The sequence below is a fragment of the Equus przewalskii genome, chromosome 2 (genome assembly GCF_037783145.1).
Source record: "Equus przewalskii isolate Varuska chromosome 2, EquPr2, whole genome shotgun sequence".
Lineage (NCBI taxonomy): Eukaryota > Metazoa > Chordata > Mammalia > Perissodactyla > Equidae > Equus > Equus przewalskii.
Window position 1 is genome coordinate 34,040,468 of NC_091832.1, and position 21,874 is coordinate 34,062,341.

The 21,874-nt window shown below is 40.3% G+C and overlaps 1 protein-coding gene across 1 annotated transcript in view; it reads left to right on the plus strand.

Annotated features, from left to right (window-relative positions):
• PLA2G2A (phospholipase A2 group IIA) overlaps positions 1 to 21,874 on the plus strand; it is a 40,340-nt gene that overhangs the window by 11,958 nt on the left and 6,508 nt on the right. The window lies entirely within an intron of this gene.

The window sequence follows — 21,874 nt, forward strand, 5'->3', positions numbered from 1 at the left end:
CAGGAGCATGAACACAGAGCCTGGGGATGGGATGCCCAGGAAAACAGATGGGGAGGAAGGGGGTCAGAGGAGGAATTGGAGCCATCCAGGAAGCAAATAGACTTCTAGAAGTGAATTCTGAGAGTGGGGACCAGTGGCCAGAAGTGTGGCGGTATCATTCATTCAAAAATTATTTCCTGAGAACCTACTGTGTGCCAGCCACTGGGCAGAGGGTCCGGGTGCAGAGATGAATCGGGGTCTCTTTGCTCAGTTTAATGGTGGAGACCTGACGAGTGAGCACGCTGTCAGAAACACTGCAGAAGTGCAGGGACACAGAAGCCCAGCCCAGCGTGGAGAGGGCCCCCAGCCCAGCCAGGGCAGCTGGGGAGTAATAGCAACAGCGGCCGCTGATAATAATTGCGGCGTTAACATTCATGGGGCGCTTACCGTGTACCAGGACGAGGCTAAGCACAAACCGTGATTTATCCCATTCAACATAGACATTAACTGTGGGACAAGGGCTGTGCAGACAGGGGGTCCAGGGCGTGGGCCAAGGTGACACAGCTAACCAGACGCTCCGGCGAGCTTAGGACTCCGTTCACTCAGACTGGCAACCCCTCATTTGATTGGTATAGTCCTTGACACAATATGGATATTAAATCTTTTTTTTCTCATGATCAGAGAGGAGCAAAAAAATCATTAAAAAACAATCCAGAAATGTGTAAAGTTAAAAGTGAACCTTTGCCATAATCTACCCAAGATAACCACTATTAATAATTTTTATTTTTCTTTCTTTTCGTTTTTGTCCATAGTAGCTTTCACTTTGGTTTCAGATTTTCGTTTTTTTTTCTTTTTTTCAAGAAATAAAGCTTTACGGGCTGGCCCCATGGCCGAGTAGTCAAGTTCGCACGCTCCGCTTCCGCAGCCCAGTGTTTCGCTGGCTCCGATCCTGGGCACAGACATGGCACCACTCATCAGGCCATGCTGGGGCGGCATCCCACATGCCACAACTAGAAGGACCCACACTAAAATATACAACTATGTTCTGGGGGGATTTGGGGAGAAGAAGAAAAAAAATAGATTGGCAATGATGCGGGCTTGGTGAGTCAAGGAGTCGAAAGAAAGATTTCTTGGACTCTCAACGTCTGGCAATAGTGCACTTTTATTCAGAGAATAATATGGAATAGCATGGGGACAGGACCCATGGGCAGTAAGAACTTCAAACACGGGTTGAAGGTATGGCTAAATTTAAGGCATAGGTATGTGAGCTATCTCTTTACAAGACAAAGGAAAGATTATGTAAAAAAAAAAGGTCGTTAAAATGGTATCAGTGCAGGTGGGGTCTGGTTCTTGAGTGGTTCCTATAACTTTAGGTAAGAATCAGATCAGATTAAGTCAGGATGTCCTTGCTGTCCCCTTTAAGAGTTTCTAGAGATAAGGTCATCCCCCCCCCCCTTCCTGGTGCAGAGAGGGAGACACCCCCACAGATGGAGACCTCCCTTACAAATGTAAATGTCTCTTAACAAAGGGCAAGTAAATTCCACTTTTCAGAGCCTCTTTCCTGTCTGCAGTTTTCAAAAGTAACCAGCCCAAAATAATCCTCATCAGCAACAGATGTTAGCACAGATGCCAATCTTTAAAAAAAAAAAAAAATTAAAGCTTTACAGGTTAAATTGAAATTCTCATTGTCCCCTCTCCCATCCTACTTCTGTCCTTCCTTCTCTGCTCCTTCCTTCTCTGCCCACAGGTAACCAGATCATGAAATTGATGTGTATCCATAAACAATATATAACATTATTTCCTGCTTTCTATTTCTACACAAGTGGAATGAGAGTGTACTTAACATTTGCAACTTACTTTGTTCCCTCTATCCATGTTCATCCCAATAGAAGTGATTTATTCTAAGGTATATATTGGAAAGGGCAATGTTGAGTAATATTCACATTTTTTCCCAAAATTTTATTTTGAAAATTTTGAAATCTACAGAAAAGTTGCAAGATGAGAACAATTAACACCCATAAATCCTTCAACTCACCAACATTTTGCTACAATTGCTTTACTTCTCTCTCACACACATTTGAGGGTAAGTTGCAGACACTTGTAGGGGAGGAAGACATTTCCTCTACCCTCTCTGGGTTCGTCTGGCCAGAGAAGGAATTAAATTCACATGAGACAGAATAGCAGGAGAAAATTAAACACAGCTTTATAAAATATATACATGGGAGGCTCAGGCAAACTGAGCAACTTGCCAAAATGGCTGAAGCCCTCACCTTAAATATCATGTCCAGCCAAAGACAAAGGAGGATGTTGAGGATGGGGGGAGTCAGTTACAGGAGGTTACCAGAAACAGGAATAAGATTATTATGCAGATTTAAGTCCTTGCCTTTGGTATTGATTAAGAGTTTCTAGAGATAAAGTCATCCCCCTCTTCTTCCTGGTACAGAGAGGGAGGGACCTTTACACACAGAGATTTCCTTTACAATGTAAATGTCTCCTAACAAAGGGCAAGCAAGTTCCACTCTTCAGAGCCTCCTTCCCTGTCCCAAATAATCCTCATGCCAAAGAGACATATCTTGGTGTGGCCAAGAGCAGTCCCCCACACACTTCATCCTAAGTAATTGAGCAATCTGTCATCCAGACAAGACATTCTCTTACATAACTTAACACACTTACAACACTCAAGAAATTTAACATTGATAGAACACAATTATCTACTATACATTAAAAATGTCTAATGTCCAGTTTTCCCTATTGTCCCACCAAGGTCCTTTATATCCAATTTGTTTGCTTTTTTCCAATTCAGAATCCAAACAAGAATCAGGCGCTGCATTTCCTGTCATGGCAACCTGTTGTGCCTCTTCAGTCTCCCTTAATCTACAAAGTTCCTCAATCTTTTTTTTTTTTTTTTTGTCTTTTATGACATTCACACTTTTGAATCCAGGCCAGTAGACTTGCAGAATACCCCTCAGTTTCAATTTGTCTTACTGTTTCCTCATGGTTACTAGGTTAGACATTTTTGGTAAGAATACGACATGCACATTTTCAATTTTACTAATTATTGCAAAATACTGTCCTTAATGTTTGTACCAGTTTACACTCCCAGCAGCACCACAGCCAGCACTTGACAATGTTCCACTTGTCCTTGTTTCCCAATCTCATGAGTAGGAAATGGTATATCCTTGTCATTTTAACTAGTTTTAACTCCCTAGCTGTTAGTGCAGCTGAGTGGTTTTGCATGTACTTAGCAGCCATTTGGGCTTCCTCTTTAATGAACACCTGTTCATATTTGTGCTAATTACAGTCCTATTTCCTCCCAGCTCCATCCCCATCCTTCCCCTGCTCAGCTCTATTTGGGAGCAGGGGTGAGGTGAGGGGGGTACATTCCTTCCTGTATCAGCTGCTTCCAGGAGGCAGGAGACTGGAGAGCAAGACATCAATCTTTTGCTCTGTATGTTGCAAATATATTCTCTAAGCACATCAATTGTATTTTACCTTTATTTATGGTGTCTAGTATAAAAGCTTTCAACTTTTATACTATAAACTTATATAGTGTACTATGCTATATAGCACAACTTATACTATGTAAGTTATGTGCTATATGAGTTATATACCATACTTATACTATAGTATACTACACAATACAGTAAACTGTACAGGATAGCTTATATAGTAGAAAAGCTTTTGTGTTTTATGTCATAAAACTTACCAATCTGCTTTAGCATTTTGTTTGAAAAGTCTCTCGTGACTCTGAGGTCATAAAGATATTTTTCTTCTATTGGTTCTAAATTTTTAGTTTTTCCACTCGGAACTTGAATCCTTTAATCCATTTGGGATTGGCTTTTGTGTATAGTATGAAGCAGGAATTTAATTTAGCGTCTCCGTAGGGAAGGTCACGTATTTCAACACCTTTTGTTGAACAGTCTGATCTTTCCCCTCCGACTTTAATGCTCCCTCAATTTCCACCTATGCTTAGATCTATTTCGGGATTTCCTTTTTCTTACTCTCATCTATGCGTCTACACTTGCTGTAATATCACTTTGCCCAATCACTATGTCTTTGTAAGTCCTCATAGAAGCTAAAGGAGGTCCCTCTTCTTTCTTCTTCTTCTTCAAAAACGTTTTTTTGTTTTTGTTGTTATTCTTGGACCTTTACTCCTCCATATGAATTTTAGAATCCACTTTTCACATTCCATGGCATCTCCCATTGAGATTTCTTTTGGAATTGCATTGAATTTTATAGATGACTTGATGATATTTAGTCTTGCCAACTCTGAACATGACATGATGTTACTCTATTAATTTAGGTTTTCTTATATGTTCTTGATTAATATTTTATAACTTTTCTTCGTAAAGGTTTTCACATATATTTATTAGATTTTTTTCTAGAAATCCTGTATTTTTTTTATCTTATCATGAATGGCATCTTTCCTTCCATTACATTTTCTAATTGATTATTGGTGATACATAGGGATGCCTTTGGTTTTGTATATTGCTATGATATTTAGCAACTATCAAATTCTCTTATTAGTGAACCATGGTGATTGTCTCTTGGATCATCCACAAAGAAAATCGTAGTGTCTGCAAATGAGAATTTTGTCTATTTTTTTCTAAATTTTACACCTATTTATTTTTGTTGTTTCATTCCACTGGCTAAGACTTCTGGTAAAATATATAATTCCAGGTGTGATAGCAGGTATCTGTGTCTTAGTCTTGGCCTTAATTGATTCATTAATTAGGTATATATTTATTGGGTGCCTACTATATGACAGGCACTTTACTAAGCAGGCAGTTAAGCAAAATAGGAGGTTATTGTCATATCAAATTGAATATAACTCTTTAAGTTCTGAAAAAGTCACAAAATATAATTATTACCTACAGTGTGAATGATTTTAGATATTTTTAAAAAATCAGATTTCTACAAGTGATAAAATGGCAGTGGTAGGCCCCCACATTTCAATAATCACTCTAAATGTAAATGGATTGAACTCTCCAATCAAAAGGCACAGAGTGGCAGGATGGATTAAAGAACAAGACCCAACAATATGCTGCTGCCAGGAAACACACCTCAGCACCAAAGACAAACACAGACTCAGAGTGAAGGGATGGAAGATGATACTCCAAGCTAGTAATGAACATAAGAAAGCAGGTTTCGCCATACTTATGTCAGACAAAGTAGACTTCAAAGCAAAACAGGTGAAGAGAGACATAGGGGGCAGTTTATAATGATAAAAGTTTATACGTCAAGAAGACATAACATTTATAAATATATATGCACCCAACACAGGAGCACCAAAGTACGTAAAGCAACTACTAGCAAAACTAAAAGGAGATATCAACAATAATACAATAATAGTAGGGGACCTCAACACCCCATTAACACCAATGGATAGATCATCCAGACAGAAAGTCAACAAGGAAACCGTAGAATTAAATGAAAAATCAGACCAGATGGACTTAATAGATGTATATATAGAACACTCCATCCAAAAACAGCAGGTTACACATTCTTCTCAAGTGTGCACGGAACATTCTCAAGGATAGGCCATATGTTGGGAAACAAAGCAAGCCTCAACAAATTCAAGAGGATTGAAATAATATTAAGCATCTTTTCCAACCATAATGCTATGAAACTAGAAATCAACTACAAGAATAAAGCTGGAAAAGGGGCAAAAATGTGGAGACTAAACAACATGCTACTTAACAACCAGTGGATCATTGAAGAAATTAAAGGAGGAATCAAATATTATCTGGAGACAAATGAAAATGAAAATATGCCATATGAACTCATTTGGGATGCATCAAAAGCTGTATTAAGAGGGAAATTCATTGCAATACAGGCTCACCTCATTAACAAGAAAAAATCTCAGATAAGCAATCTCAAATTACACCTAACAGAATTAGAAAAAGGAGAACAAACAAAGCCCAAAGTCAGTAGAAGGAGGGAAATAATAAAAATTAGAGCAGAAATAAATTAAATTGAAACAAGAAAGATAGTAGAAAGGATCAATGAAATGAAGAGTTGGTTCTTTGAGAAAATAAACAAAATTGACAAACCCTTAGCCAGGCTCATGAAGAAAAAAAGAGAGAAGACTCAAATAAATAAAATTAGAAATGAAAGAGGAGAAATCACAATGGATACCACAGAAATACAAAAGATTATAAGAGAATACTATGAAAAACTATATGCCAAAAATTTGGACAACTCAGAAGAAAGGGATAAATTCTTAGACTCTTACAACCTCCCAAAACTGAATCAGGAAGAAATAGAGAATCTGAATAGATTGATTACAAGTAAAGAAATTGAAACAGTAATCAAAAACCTCCCCAGGGGCTGACCTGGTGGCACAGCAGTTAAGTGCACACGTTCTGCTTCATCGGCCCGGGTTCACTGGTTCGGATCCCGGGTGTGGACACGGCACCACTTGGCATGCCATGCTGTGGTAGGCATCCCACATATAAAGTAGAGGAAGATGGGCACGGATGTCAGCTCAGGGCCAGTCTTCCTCAGCAAAAAGAGGAGGATTGGCAGCAGTTAGCTCAGGGCTGATCTTCCTCAAAAAAAAAAAAAACCTCCCCAAAGATAAAAGTCCAGGACCAGATGACTTCTCTGGAGAATTCTACCAAACATTTAAAGAAGATTTAATACCCATCCTTCTCAAACTATTCCAGAAAATTGAGGAAGATAGAGCACTTCCTAACATATTCTACGAAGCCAACACCCCCTGATCCCAAAACCAGATATGGACAACACAAAGAAGGAAAACTACAGGCCAATATCACTAATGAACATAGTTGCAAAAATCCTCAACAAAGTTCTGGCAAACCGAATACAGCAATACATCAAAAAGATCATACAGCATGAACAAGTGAGATTTATACCAGGAACACAGGGATGGTTCAACATCCGCAGGTCAATCAACGTGATACACCACATTAACAAAATGAGAAACAAAAACCACATGATCATCTCAATAGATGCAGAGAAAGCATTCCACAAGATCCAACATCTATTTATGATAAAAAAAATCTCAATAAAACGGGTATAGAAGGAAAGTACCTCAACATAATAAAGGCCATATATGACAAACCCACAGCCAACATCATACTCAATAGGCAAAAACTGAAAGCCATCCCTCTGAGAACAGGAACAAGACAAGTGTGTCCACTTTCACCACTCTTATTCAACATAGTACTGGAGGTTTTGGCCAGAGCAATTAGGCAGGAAAAAGAAATAAAAGGAATCCAAATAGGCAATAAAGAAGTGAAATTCTCTCTGTTTGCAGATGACATGATCTTATATAGAAAACTCCAAAGAATCCACTGGAAAACTATTAGAAATAATCAACAACTACAGCAAAGTTGCAGGATATAAACTCAACTTACATAAATCAATAGTATTTCTATACTCTAACAGCAAACTAACAGAAAAAGAACTCAAGAACACAATCCCATTCACAATCACAACAAAAAGAATAAAATACCTTGCGATAAATTTAACCAAGAAAGTGAAAGACCTATACAACAAAAACTACAAGACTTTCCTGAAAGAAATTGATGATGACATAAAGAGATGGAAAGACATTCCATGCACATGGATTGGAAGAATAAACACAGTTAAACTGTCCATACTGCCTAAAGCACTCTACAGATTCAACGCCATCCCAATCAGAATCCCAATGACATTCTTTACAGAAATAGAACAAAGAATCCTAAAATTCATATGGGGCAACAAAAGACCCAAAATTGTTAAAGCAATCCTGAGAAAAAAGAACAAAGCTGGAGGCATCACAATCCCTGACTTCAAAACATACTACAAAGCTACAGTAATCAAAACAGCATGGTACTGGTACAAAAACAGATGCACAGATCAATGGAACAGAATTGAAAGCCCAGAAATAAAACTACACATCTATGGACAGCTTATCTTTGACAAAGGAGCTGAGGGCCTACAATGGAGGAAAGAAAGTCTCTTCAACAAATGGTACTGGGAAAACTGGACAGCCACATGTAAAAGAATGAAAATTGACCATTCTTTCTCACCATTCACCAAAATAAACTCAAAATGGATCAAAGACCTAAAGGTGAGACCTGAAACCATAAGCCTTCTAGAAGAAAATATACGCAGTACACTCTTTGACATCAGTCTTAAAAGGATGTTTTCGGACACCATTTCTTCACAGACAAGGGAAACAATAGAAAGAACAAACAAATGGGACTTCATCAGACTAAAAAGCTTCTTCAAGGCAAGGGAAAACAGGATTGAAACAAAAAGACAACACACCAATTGGTAAAAAATATTTGCAAATCATATTTCCGACAAAGGGTTAATCTCTATACTATACAAAGAACTCACACAACTCAACAACAAAAAAATCAAACAACCCAATCAAAAAATGGGCAGGGGGCGTGAACAGACATTTCTCCAAAGAAGATATACGGATGGCCAATAGGCACATGGAAAGATGCTCATCAGCACTGATCATCAGGGAAATGCAAATCAAAACTACGCTAAGATATCACCTTACACCTGTTAGAATGGCAAAAATAACCAAAACAAAAAGTAACAAATGTTGGAGAGGTTGTGGAGAAAAAGGAGCCCTTATACACTGTTGGTGGGAATGCAAACTGGTGCAGCCACTATGGAAAACAGTATGGAGATTTCTCAAAAAATTAAAAACAGAAATACCGTATGTCCCAGCCATCCTACTACTGGGCATCTATCCAAAGAACCTGAAATCAGCAATTCCAAAAGTCCCATGCACCCCTATGTTCATCGCAGCATTATTTACAATAGACAAGATGTGGAAGCAACCTAAGTGCCCATCAACTGATGATTGGATAAAGAAGATATGGTATATATATACAAGAGAATACTACTCAGCCATAAAAAGGATAAAATCATCCCATTCATAACAACATGGATAGACTTTGAGGGTATTATGTTAAGTGAAATAAGACAGACAGAGAAAGACAATCTCTGTATGACTCCACTCATATGTGGAAGATACACAAACATGTGGACAAAGAGAACAGATTAGTGGCTACCAGGGGAAAGGGGGGTGGGGATGGGCACAAAGGGTGAAGTGGTGCACCTACAACACGACCGACAAACAATAATGTACAACTGAAATTTCGCAAGGCTGTAAGCTATCATAATCTCAAATAAAAAGTTCTAAAAAATCAGATGTTATAAAAGCTCCTCATCTCCTTTGTTGAATTGGCTTAATTATGTGGAATTATTAATTTTAGGTATAAACTTATTTTTATTTCTCAAACAAATAACTTGTGATGAAATTGCATCAATAATCAGAACTTTGTCTAATCATTAATATCAAAGTCATTTATAAATAAATAAAACAGGGGGCCGGCCCGGTGGCGCAGCAGTTAAGTGCACATGTTCCACTTCGGTGGCCCGGGGTTCCCCAGTTCAGATCCCAGATGCAGACACGGCACTACTTGTCAAGCCATGCTGTGGTAGGTGTCCCACATATAAAGTAGAGGAAGATGGGCACGGATGTGAGCTCAGGGCCAGTCTTCCTCAGCAAAAAGAGGACGATTGGCAGCAGATGTTAGCTCAGGGCTAATATTCCTCAAAACTAAATAAATAAATAAATAAAGCAGTAATAATTGAGGGAAAAAAAACAATTTGTATTATGTAAGAATTCCCACCCAGATAAAAAATGACCATAAGCATATCCCCTATGTTAGTAGGGACAATGTGAAAAATAGCAGTAATTAAATCAAAAGAAAAATAAAATACCAATATTTTACACATATACACAAAATAAAAAACTTCTCTGATACATAAAAAGAAATTGTTAGCAAGCCAGCCCTGATGGCCTAGTCATTACAGTTTGGTGCTCTCACTGCTTTGGCTGCCCAGGTTCACTTCCTGGTCTCAGGACCACACCACCCACCTGTCAGTTGCCATGCTGTGGTGGTGGCTCACACAGGAGAACTAGAAGGATTTACAACCAGTACATACAATCGTGCACTGGGGCTTTGGGTAGGAAAAAAAAAGAGGAAGATTGGCAACAGATATTAACTCAGGGCAAATCTTTCCCTGCAAAAAAGAAAAAAAAATCATTAGTAAAGTAATAGACCAGCTGGGACAATTCAGAAGGTTAGCAGAAGGCAGTAGTGTGCTGGCAAATGTTTTACAACCCACTCTTGTGGGAAATAAAAAGCTTTGTAGAGTTTTGTAGAGTTCTCCAATTTCTGAAGTGTAAGGTACTCTTACTATGACTGATTTCAAGCTACCTAAATGACACGACTGAACGTGCAAATAGGGAAAGAATTGTCAAGTTGGACTTTATTAAAATTAAGAACTTCTGTTCTGCAAAAGCCAAAAGCCACAGACCAGGAGCAAATGCTTTGCGAAACACATATCTGATAAAGGACTTGTGGCCAAGATATACAAAGAACTCCTGAAACTCAACAATAAGAAAATAAACAACCCAGTTACAAAATGGGCAAAAGATCTGAGCAGACACTTCACCAAAGAAGATAAACAGATGGCAAAGAAGCACATGAAAAGATGCTCCACGTCATATGTCATCAGGGAAATGTGAATTAATACAACCCCCATTACACACCTATTAGAACAGCTAAAATCCAAAACACTGATAAACACCAAATGCCGGCAAGGATGTGGGGCAACAGGAACTCTTGTTCATTGCTGGTGGCAACACAAAATGGCACAGCCACCTTGGAAGACCATTTGGCAGCTTCTTAGAAAGCCAAACATAACCCTACATTAGCATCCAGCAATTAAATTGCTAGATATTTCCTCATTGAGTTGAAAACTTATGCCCACACAAAAACCTGCACATGAAAGCTTATAGCAGCCTTATTCCTAATTGCCAACAACTGGAAGTAACCAAGATTTCCATCAATAGGTAAATGGAGAAACAAACTGTGGTACGTCCATACACGGAATGTTATTCAGCAATAAAAAGACGGAAACTATCAAGCCACAGAATACACAGAGGAAACTTAAAGACATATTAAGTGAAAGAAACCAGTCTGAAAAGTCTACATACTATAAGATTCTAACAATATGCCATTCTGGAATAGGCAAATCTATGGAGACAGTACAAGGATCAGTGGTTGCCAGGAGATCAGAACGGGGAGAGCAGATGAATGGGGGAAGCACAAAGAACTTTTAGGGCTATGAAACGATTCTGTAAGATACAGTGACGGCAGACACATGACATTATGCATTTGTCAAAATCCATGGAATATACAACACAAAGGGTCAATCTTAATGTAAACTATGGGCCTTAGTTAATAATAATGTATCAATGTTGATTGATTCATTGTAACAATTGTGCCACACTAATGCCACCCTAATAATAGGGGAAACTGTGTCCAGATTGGGAAGAGGTATATAGGAATTCTGTACAATTCTTCTGTAAATCTAAAATTGTCCTTAAAAAAAGTCTATTAATTTTAGAAGAACCATTGTTGTAATAAATGCTTTTACATGATTACATACCTTCTTGATTACAGTGAAAGCAAGGTAAAGATTTTCTTTCTTTGTTCAAACCTATTCTGTGTTTGATTTGCTTTCATGCCCTAGGGTGGTATTTCTCAAATCTTACTATGCCTACAAATCACCTGGAGATTTTGTTAAGATGCTGATTTTGGACCACAAGTCTGGGAAGAGGCCTGAGATTTTTATGTTTCTAACAAGCTCCCTGGTGATCCCAATGCTGCTGGTATGTGGTCCATACTTGGAGTAGCAGGACATGCAAAAAAGACCGGAAGACTCGGGCTCCACCCTCTGTAATCTGTTTTCTAGATAAGGGGGTAAGAAAGTCTAATTTCATGACAATGTTCATCAGTGTTTTTTGTGGTTCCTTTTTTAAATTCCATTTTTAACACTGCCCTTGTTACCAAAAGCAGGGTGGGTTCCCCTACTGGCGAGTTAAATTGGACATTCTACCAGAAGTTGTCTCACAAAGTAAAGTACATTTGTGGCAAATAGGAGACCACGTGGAATCATTTCCAGAGTTATGGCGTCCCGGAACAAAGGGAAGCTGGGACCTTTTATTTCAGATGGAGAATGAATATTCAAAAGGAAGAGGTGGGTATTTGCTTGCGCAGTCTCAGTTGGAAAACATGCTTCCACACACACTGCAGGTTACAGAAATCAGCTCCTCCTGGAGAGCTCTTAGCCAGAAAAATAAGGCAAAGGTCACAGGCGTAGCTCTCTGGTGAGGCGTGGTCTTCTTCAGGGAGGTTGGTGATTGCATCTCCTTAATGTAACAAAAGGAAAAAAACAATTTGGAAAAACAGTTAAATGCTTCCAAAACCACCCTTGAGTTCCTCTGAGAACTCAGTTAGTCGGTGATACCCTTTCTTTCTGAATCACATTTATTTTCTGTTTCCAAAGGCACTGGAACTCTCTGCTTCAACTAAATGAATCGGCTGAGACTGGAAGTTTATATGGCTGAGTGAAACCCAACAAAAGGTTATGGTGGCCAATAGGGCCACCAAATATTTGCGTTTGTACAAATCAAGTGAATATTGTGTTCTAGAGGCTTCGAAGGTCACTACTGGCATTGCCCAGACAATGGCTACTTTGGGGTTAGAAAGGACAGGCTGCTTACTTGAAAGAGAGTCTTAAGTCAGGTGGCAAACACAATGAGAAGGAGGTGGTTGCACTGTACCAGCTTCGTGTTCCCAGACAGCTATGGCGCAGCGCAAAGACTCAGAGGGGACTGGAGTCCCAGCTCTGCCAGATTCTCTGGGTCTCAGCTTCTCCAGCATTCCCTGTTCCCAAATGAGATGACTGAGTCCCAGCCTCTTTAGGGGCCCTTCCTACTCTGCGTTCTTTACTTTTATTCTAAGCACATTCATTCCAAATCAGGGCCCGACTCTGGGTTTTCCAAGGCCAGGGTTTCAAGTTTCCAACTTGATGAGGATCCAGGCTGCCCCAGGGAGAAGCCCAAGGCGTCCTGCCCTACATACCCATCTATATCATCCTCCAGGAAGCATAGGATGTCCTGATTTAATCCGATCTGATTCTTATCTAAAGCTATAGGACCACCCAATAACCAGACCCCACCTGCACTGATACCATTTGTTGACGAAAATAATCCATAACCAATCTATAAATGAAAATTTGGGTGAGTTTATTCTGAGCTTAAATCTTAGGATTATAACCCGGGAGAGTCTTTCCACAAAGGAACAGAGCACTCCAAAGAAGTGGGGGTACACAGGGTGGTTATATACCCTCAAAGAGGATGTTTCACATATGATTGGAATGTCCCTCCCACAATAGTCACAAGATTGCCCTGTCAGCACAGCACTTGATGGACACAGCAGGTAGTGGGTCTGCTATCTTGGTGGGTGTAGCAGGAGGCAAAGTCTATTGTCTCAAGCTGGGCGGCCACAGGTGAGCTCAGCAATCAGTTTCTAGCCTAAGGAAAGATACTTAATCCAATGTTGGGAGGGGGAGGGAAGTTGCACCTTTATCTCAAGGGCCTTTGCTCTTGCCATAGGGAATCTCTAAAGCAGATATACAATGCATGCTCAATGGCCTCGGTCAGGCCCTTTTGGAAAGACAAGGTCAGGCCGAATTAGGTTTATACCAAATGGCTTCCTCATATATTCCAGTATATCCTATTACTTGCCATTTTTATTTGTCACATTTTAACGATTTTTTTCATGATCTTTCCTTTGTCTTGTAAACAAATGACTCACATATACCTATCCCTTATAAATTTAGCTCTAACCCTCAACACATTGCAGCTCTTACTGCCCAGGGGTCCTGTCCCCTTGCTACTCTATGCCGTGCTCTGAATAAAGGAGTACTACTGCCAGACCTTGAGAGTCCAAGAAATCCTTCTTTCGACTCCTTGACTCACCGAGCCCACATCACAACTGATCAGCTCCCTCCCCCATGCTTATCCACCTTTGGTCCGTTAAGCGGTAGTCAGACGAGGCTGCAGCCTTGGACTTCCAGCTGCCTGACTTCATGTCTCAAAGCCGAGGGGGAAGCCTGTTCCAGGATGGGCTGCCTCTCCCGGGCAGGCTGGAAACCCCAGGACGCTGGGCACTGTTAGAACACCCTCCTCTCGGCACCTCTGCCCACAGGCTCCACTGACATCCGATGGCCTCGGGGCACCTGGCTCCATCCTGGAGCCAAAGAAGATTTTGCTGCAGTTGAATGGATTCAGAAAAGTCAGTTAAGGAAACGACTGAATAGGCCGCCAGCACTAACCGGAGCACCTGTTTGCTGTGAGGAAATCAAACTCGTGACTTAAATCAAACACAAACTCTTCAAGAAGCCATGAGCAAGCATTTCCCTGGACCTGCCCCAGACCTTCTCAGCTACAGGTCCTGGTGATGCAGGATCGGCGAGCCGAGGAGTCGAAAGAAAGATTTCTTGGACTCTCAAGGTCTGGCAGTAGGGCTCTTTTATTTAGAGAACAGTGTGGAATAGCATGGGGACAGGACCCATGGGCAGTCAGAGCTGCTGCTGCCCTGAGTTGAGGGTTAGGGCTAATTTTATAAGGCATGGGTATGTGAGTTATTTCTTTACAAGACAAAGGAAAGAATATGAAAAACCGTTAAAATGGTATCAGTGCAGGTGGGGTCTGGTCATTGGGTGATCCCATGACTTTTAGACAAGAATCAAATCGGATTAAGCAAAGGTCAGAAGCCACCACCCTAAATCAGTTACGTGAGATTGCCAGACAGCAACCAACTTAAGTTCTTGCCTTCCCCATTAAGAGTTTCTAGGGACAAGGTCATCTCTCTTCTTCCTGGTACAGAGAGGGAGGCATATTTTACAGATAGAGATTTACCTTACAAATGTAAATGTGTCCCAACAAAGGGCAAGTTCCATTCCCCAGAGCCTCCCTCCCTGTCCCAGTTTATCGAAAGCAATCAGCCCCAAACAATCCCAATGCCAAAGAGACATATCCTGGGGTGGCCAATTTCAGGTCCCTACAAGGTCATCCCCCCTTCCTTCACAAATGCAAATGTCTCTCAAAAGGGCAAGCAAATTCCAGTCCTCAGAGCCTGCTTCTGATCTGCAGTTTTAAAATTAACCAGCCTAAAATCCTCATCACTGGGGCTCTAGAAGCTTCGGACTACAGCTCTGTCCAGTTATGAGCCAATCATGACCCAAACAAGCAACTTATAAGCCTCCCAAATGTTGGACCTAGAATTAATCATGTGCCCTACTACCCGGTGTTTGAGATGATAAATACCCACATATTTACCACTCATTTGCTCTACACTCACTTATGGAGCCCCTCCGTTCAACAGGCCCTGTGCTGTGGGAACAAGATGCACAGTAGTTTGCTTTCTGTCGACGAAAATAATCCATAACCAATCTATAAATGAAAACTTGGGAGAGTTTATTCTGAGCTAAAATCTGAGGACCATGGCCCGGGGCCTTTCTTCCCGAAGCAAGAAAGGGCACCAAGGAAGTGAGGTATACAGAGTGGTTATATACCCCCAAACAGGATATTTCACATATGATTGAAATGTCCCTCCCACAATAGTCACAAGATTGCCCTGTTGGCACAGCACTTGATGGACACAGCAGGTAGTGGGTCTGCTATCTTGGTGGGCACAGCAGGAAACAAGTCTGTTGTCGCGGATGGGTGATCACAGGTGAGCGCCGCAATCAGTTCGGAGCCTAAGGAAAGATACTTAATCCTTAAGGAAATGCCAACGTTGGGAGGGGGAGGGAAGTTGCACCTTTATCTCAAGGGCCTTTGTTCTTGCCATAGGAAATGTCTAAAGCAGATATGCAATACATGCTCAATGGCCTCAGTCAGGCCCTTTTGGAAAAACAACGTCAGGCCGAATTAGGTTTACACCAAATGGCTTCCTCATATACTCCAATATATCCTATTGCTTGCCATTTCTATTTGTCATTTCTCACCTTGTCAGCCCAGGGCAAGTTCCCTCTGAACGTTCAGCTCGGGAGCGGAGGGGGACTACACTCATCCGCGAGTGCTAACAGAGTTTTTCCTCTGCAGTGGGCTTCCCTGCTCAGCTCTGCTGTCCTGGCACTCTCCATGTGGTTCGAATTGAAGGGACAATTTTCTTACGTCTTCTTGGAATGTAACGTAGGGAGACAGAGGAGTATGAGATGCAGAGAGTTTCCTGTCGGATGGGAAAGACCATTCCTTATTCTCAAGGGGTTCTCAGTCTGCAGAGAAAGACACAGCTCTGTGCTTGCAGAGCTCCCAGAATTGGAAGAGCTCCTTGTTTGGGGACAGACTGGATCCGTAAATACTAATCTCTAAGGATTTGCAGCACCTTATAAAACAGCAGAGGGCTGGCTTATTGCTGAGGGAAGGAGGGGGGTGCCTTACCCCCAGAGAGGTGTTTTGATGGAAGATATGTGGAAAGAGGGATTCTTTCGGGCCCTACTCATTTCAAGCATGAAGGAGAAGCCCACATTCATACTCGTGCTGAGAGATTTATGACACAAGTGCAGCGGACAGGCCAGGGTGGAGCAAATATGAGATGACCTCTCTGGGTGACAATTATTTTAAAGTGGAAAACAGAATCAAGGACATTTTCTGGAAAAGATGAAGAGGTGGATTTATTTGTGTTCCTGGATCAAATCCCAGAGAGAAGTCTGAGCGATGGAGAGACTCAGCCCGCCCAGAAGGAAGGTCCAGAATCGCCAAGCTGCTTGGTCCATAAAGGGTCATTAAGCCCAGCCCCCTGTGGCAGTGAAAGACCTGCTTTATCCAGCCCCCAAAAGGGCTCTGGGCCTCTTCCTTAAACTCATTCCAACGCTAGCCTCTGGATGCCTCTGAGTCTTAAAACAAAACGAGGTTTTCTTCATACCCAACCTCAACGTACCGCTGTATTGAATCTCTGTGCGTGGAAAGTACTGAACTGATTGAAGATGAGAGCTGATCAATAGCATTCCACCTTTTACAACATGGCTTCACAGTGCCATAGGTTGAGCCAAGAAGGCCAGAAGGCCTGCGGTACTCTAAGCCCTTCTGACTTCTCCACTTCCATTTCATCCCCTGTGCTCCATCCCAATGGCCTTTTCTCACTTCCTCCAACAGCGCACTTCCTCCTGTACACAGCCGTGGTCCTTACAGCTTCCTCTGCGTAGAATGCCTCCAACAAGCTTCCCCTAGGACAACACTCAGTGTTGGAGGTCTAGCTTATTTAGAAGAAAAATATTTACAGAGGGCAGTGCATCCTACAGAATCATTGGGATGTCAGAAAAGCAGACCAAGTTTCCAGACACGACTCCCAGAGTCACATCACAGCGCGCTGCTCTGCGAAGGGAGCTGCTGCTCTGCCACCACAGGAAGTTGCTCATCAAATCACAAAGCTGTCGTCATGGTTTCCATCCCCAGAATCTCGCCTCCGCTATGACCCTAGGCCAGAAAATTGATGCCTTCCATCCAGCCCCTTTTCCTAGTCACTCAGTTCTGATTGCAAAGCTCAAACAAATATATCTGATAGGCAGAATCTTATACTATATGGAATCTTATCTGCAAGGAATTCTTATTTAAGTTTTCCAGCTTCTGCAGTGCAGGAAGCTGAAGGAGATGGAATTGAAGGAGATGTTGAACAAGGCAGTCCACAGATATCTTCCACAGTCTGTCTTTTTGTTTATTCTATTGCTACACGTGCCCTTCTTCTCATATTTGCACCTCACTTCCAACTAAGTGATCTCCTATTATTCCAGAGGAATGAGAATGCCAAAATGGCCATGTGGTAATTCCACGTGGAATTAACTTCCAGCTTAATTGAACCAATTTTCTGTACCCTGGAGAAGGCATTCCTCACTTGGACGTTAATATCTTTAATCTCCCAACCAGGCCACAGAGGGAACTGGTGCCTCCAATACAATCAGGAAACTGACTTGCCAAATGGAGAAGCTGCTTCTGGAGCTGCAGCTCCAGAATCAGGATGTCCGTCTACAAACTGCACCAGCAAAATGCATGCCTCAGACCCCAAAATCAGTTCTGAATTCAAGATTCACATGGCTGTAACTTATTTACAGAACCTAAATCTAATTCAGAAACCTAGCTGCAAAAGACACCAGGAATGTTGTCTACAAAAAACCCACTTTAAATATAAAGACATACATAGATTAAAAGTAAAGGGGCGGAGAAAGACATGCTATGCTAACACTAGTAAAAAGAAAGCAGGAGTAACCATTCTTGTTTCAGACTAAGCACACTTCAGAGCAAGGAAAATTATCGGGGATAAAGACAGGTATTCACACACTATAAAGAGATCAAATCTCCAAGAAGATGGGACAATCTTTTTTGTATATGTGCCTAACAACAGAACATCAAAATAAGCATGGCCAAAACTAATAGAACTTCAAGAAGAAATAGCTGAATTCTCTGTTGTAGTTGGAGGCTTCAACACCCCTCCATCAGCAATGGACAGAGTCAGAAAATCAGCAACGACATAATTAACAACACAGTTGAACTGAACGGCACTGTCAATCAACTGGATCTAAGTGACATTTATAGAGTACTTCACGCAACAGCAGCAGAGTACACATTCTTATCAGGCACATGGGAAACATTCACTGAAATAGACCACATTGTGGGCCATAAAATACACCTTAACAAATTTAAAAGAATAGAAATCATACAATGTAAGCTCTCAGACCACAGTAGAATTAAACTAGAAATCGATAACAGAAAGACAGCTGGAAAATTTTAAAATACTTGGATATTAAACAACACAGTTCTAAATAACACATGGTTAAAGGAAAAAATCTCAAGAGAAATTAAAAGATATTTTGAGCTAAATGAAAATGAAAATACAACTCTTTGAAATTTGTGAAAACAATGTTTGGGGGCACTTCATAACATTGAATGCATACATTAGAAAAGAAGAGAGATCTAAAATTAATAATCCAAGCTTCCACCTTAGGAATCTGGAAAAAAAAAAGAGCAAATGAAATCCAAAGTAAGTGGAAGAAAAGAAATAACAAAAATTAGAGAAATCAATGAAACTAAAAACAAGAAATCAACAGACAAAAGCAGTAAAACCAAAAGCTGTTTCTTTGAAAAGATCAATAAAATCAATAACCTCTAGCCAGGCATCTAAAAAAAGGAGAGAATGTACGAACACTAATATCTTACACAGAAGAGGGGCCATCACTACAGATCCCATGGACATTAAAGGGATATAAAGGAATATCATGAACAACTCTACACTCACAAATTCGATAGCCTAGATGGACTGGACCAATTTCTTGAAAGACACAAACTGCCAAAACTCACGCAGGAAGAAACAGATTTGAATTTCTTCAAATTCTTGAAATTTGAATAGATTGATATAAATTAAAGAAATTGAATCAACAATTAATATCCATCCAAAACAGAAACCACCAGTCCCAGATGATTTCACTGGTGAATTCTACCAAATATTTAAGAAAGAAATTATGCCAATTCTCTACAATCTCTTCCAGAAAATAGAAGCAGAGGGTATACTCTATAACTCATCCAGAAGGCCATCATTATTCTGATACCAAAACCAGACAAAGACATTACAAGAAAGGAAAACTATAAACCAATGCCTCTCATGAACATAGCTGCAAAAATTCTCAAAAAATACCAGCAAATAGAATCCAGTAAAGTATTAAAAGAACTATACAACCAAGTGAGATTTATTCCAGATATGCAAGGTTGGTTCAGCATTTGAAAATCAATTAACATAATCCAACACATAAACAGGTTAAAGAAGAAAAGCCACGTGATCATAATAACAGAAACAAAAAAGCGTTTGACAAAATCCAACACTCATTCATGATAAAAACTCTCAGAAAACTAAGAACAGAAGAGAACTTCCTCAGCTTGATGAAGAACTTGTACAAAAAACCTACAGCTAAAATCATACTTAAAGGTGCTAAACTGGATGCTTTCCTGCCAAGATCAGGAACAAGACAAGGATGTCCCCTCTCACCCCTCCTATCCAACATCATACTGGAAGTTCTAGCTAATGCAATGAGGAAAGGAAAGTATACTGATTAAGAAGAAAGGGGGAAACTGTCTTTTTTCACAGATATATGATTGTCTTTGTAGAAAATCCCAAAGAATCAACAAAAATAAACCCTGAAACTGATAAGCAATTATAGCAAGATTGCAGGATACAAGGTTAATATGCAAAAGTCAGTTGCTTTCCTATATATTAGCCATGAACAATTGGAACTTGAAATAAAAAACAATACCCTTTACACTAGCACCCTAAAAAATGAAATACTTAGGTATAACTCTTACAAAACATGTACAAGATCTATATGAGAAAACTACAAAACTCTGATGAAAGAAATCAAAGAACTAAATACATGGAGAGATATTCCATGTTCATGGATAGGAGGCTCAATATTGCTAAAATGTCAGTTCTTCCCAACTTGATCTGCAGATTTAATGCAATCTCAATCAAAATCCCAGCAAGTTATTTTGTGGATAGTGACAAACTAATTCCAAAGTTTCTGTGGACAGGCAAGAGATCCAGAATAACCAACACAATAATGATGGAGGAGAACAAAGTTGGATGGCTGACACTACTTGACTTCAAGACTTCCTATCAAACTACAGCAATCAATGACAAATAGATCAATGGAACAGAATCAAGAGCTCAGAAACAGACCCACACAAACATAATCAACTGATCTTTGACAAAGGAGCAAGGCAACTCAATGGAGAAAGGATAACCTCTTCAACAAATGGTGCTGGAACAACTGGACAGCCACGTGCAAAAAAATGAATCTAGACACAGACCTTACATGCTTCACAAAAATTAACTCAAAATGGATTATAGACCTAAATGCAAAACACAAAACTATAAAATTCCTAAAACATGACATAGGAGAAAACCTACATGACTTTGGATTTGGTGATGACTTTTTAGATACATTGGACTCCATTAAAATCAAAACCTTCTGCACTGCAATAGACACGGTCAAGAGAATAGGAAAGACAAGACAGGAACTGGGAGAAAATATTTGCAAAAGTTAATAAATCCATTTCTCACAGAGGCACAGATTTTGCAATTCTAAAACGACTTTATTTGTCCTAGCATTGAACAAGTAAGTAAACATGTTGTGAATAGAGAAACTCCTGTTAGAGAAAGCAGCTCTAAATAAGGAAGGGGGGAAGGTTAAAATGAACCCCGTGGTGTTGGATCAGAATTGGAGGTGTCAGTGTGAACTCATCATGAGTGTGTGTGTGAGTGCATGCGTGTGTCTCTATTTCCCAATTTTGACTGCTAATAAGATTCTCTGAGAAGGACGCAATATCGCTTCTGTGATATTCTTGCCAAAAATGCATAGCCTCGATCTGGTCATGAGAAAACATCAGACCAACCCAAACTGGACATTTTACAAAAATTTGAGCAGGGCTCTTCAAAAGTTTCAAGGTCATGAAAAGCAGACAGACTAAGGAGCTGTGATGGATTGGAAGAGACAAAGGAGACGTGAAAACTACATGCACTGTGGATCCTGGACCAGAAAAAAGACATTAATAGGAAAACTGGTGATGCTCAAGTAAGTTCTGCAGCTTAGTTAATTATGTGCATTTCCTGCTTTCCGTAACTGGACCACGGCTGTATGTAGGATGTTAACATTCAGGGAAGCTGGGTGAGAGGTATGCAACTTTTCAATAAGTGTAAGTGTCTTTCAGAATAAGAAGTTTTTCCAAACAAAAACAGAATGAGTAATTTTTTCTCACAAAGGAAAAATTAAGAAGCAGAGGGTAGTAGAAAAATTTCCACCATAATCCTGAAACTAAAAGCAACCGCTGCCCATAGGCTGACTCTTTTAATTATTAACAATTTAAAACTTCTGAGCACCAACTTTGCTCAGCATGCCTCCCTTCGTGCTCGTCCATCGTATGTCAAATTGCAACCCTCCCTTCACCCACTCA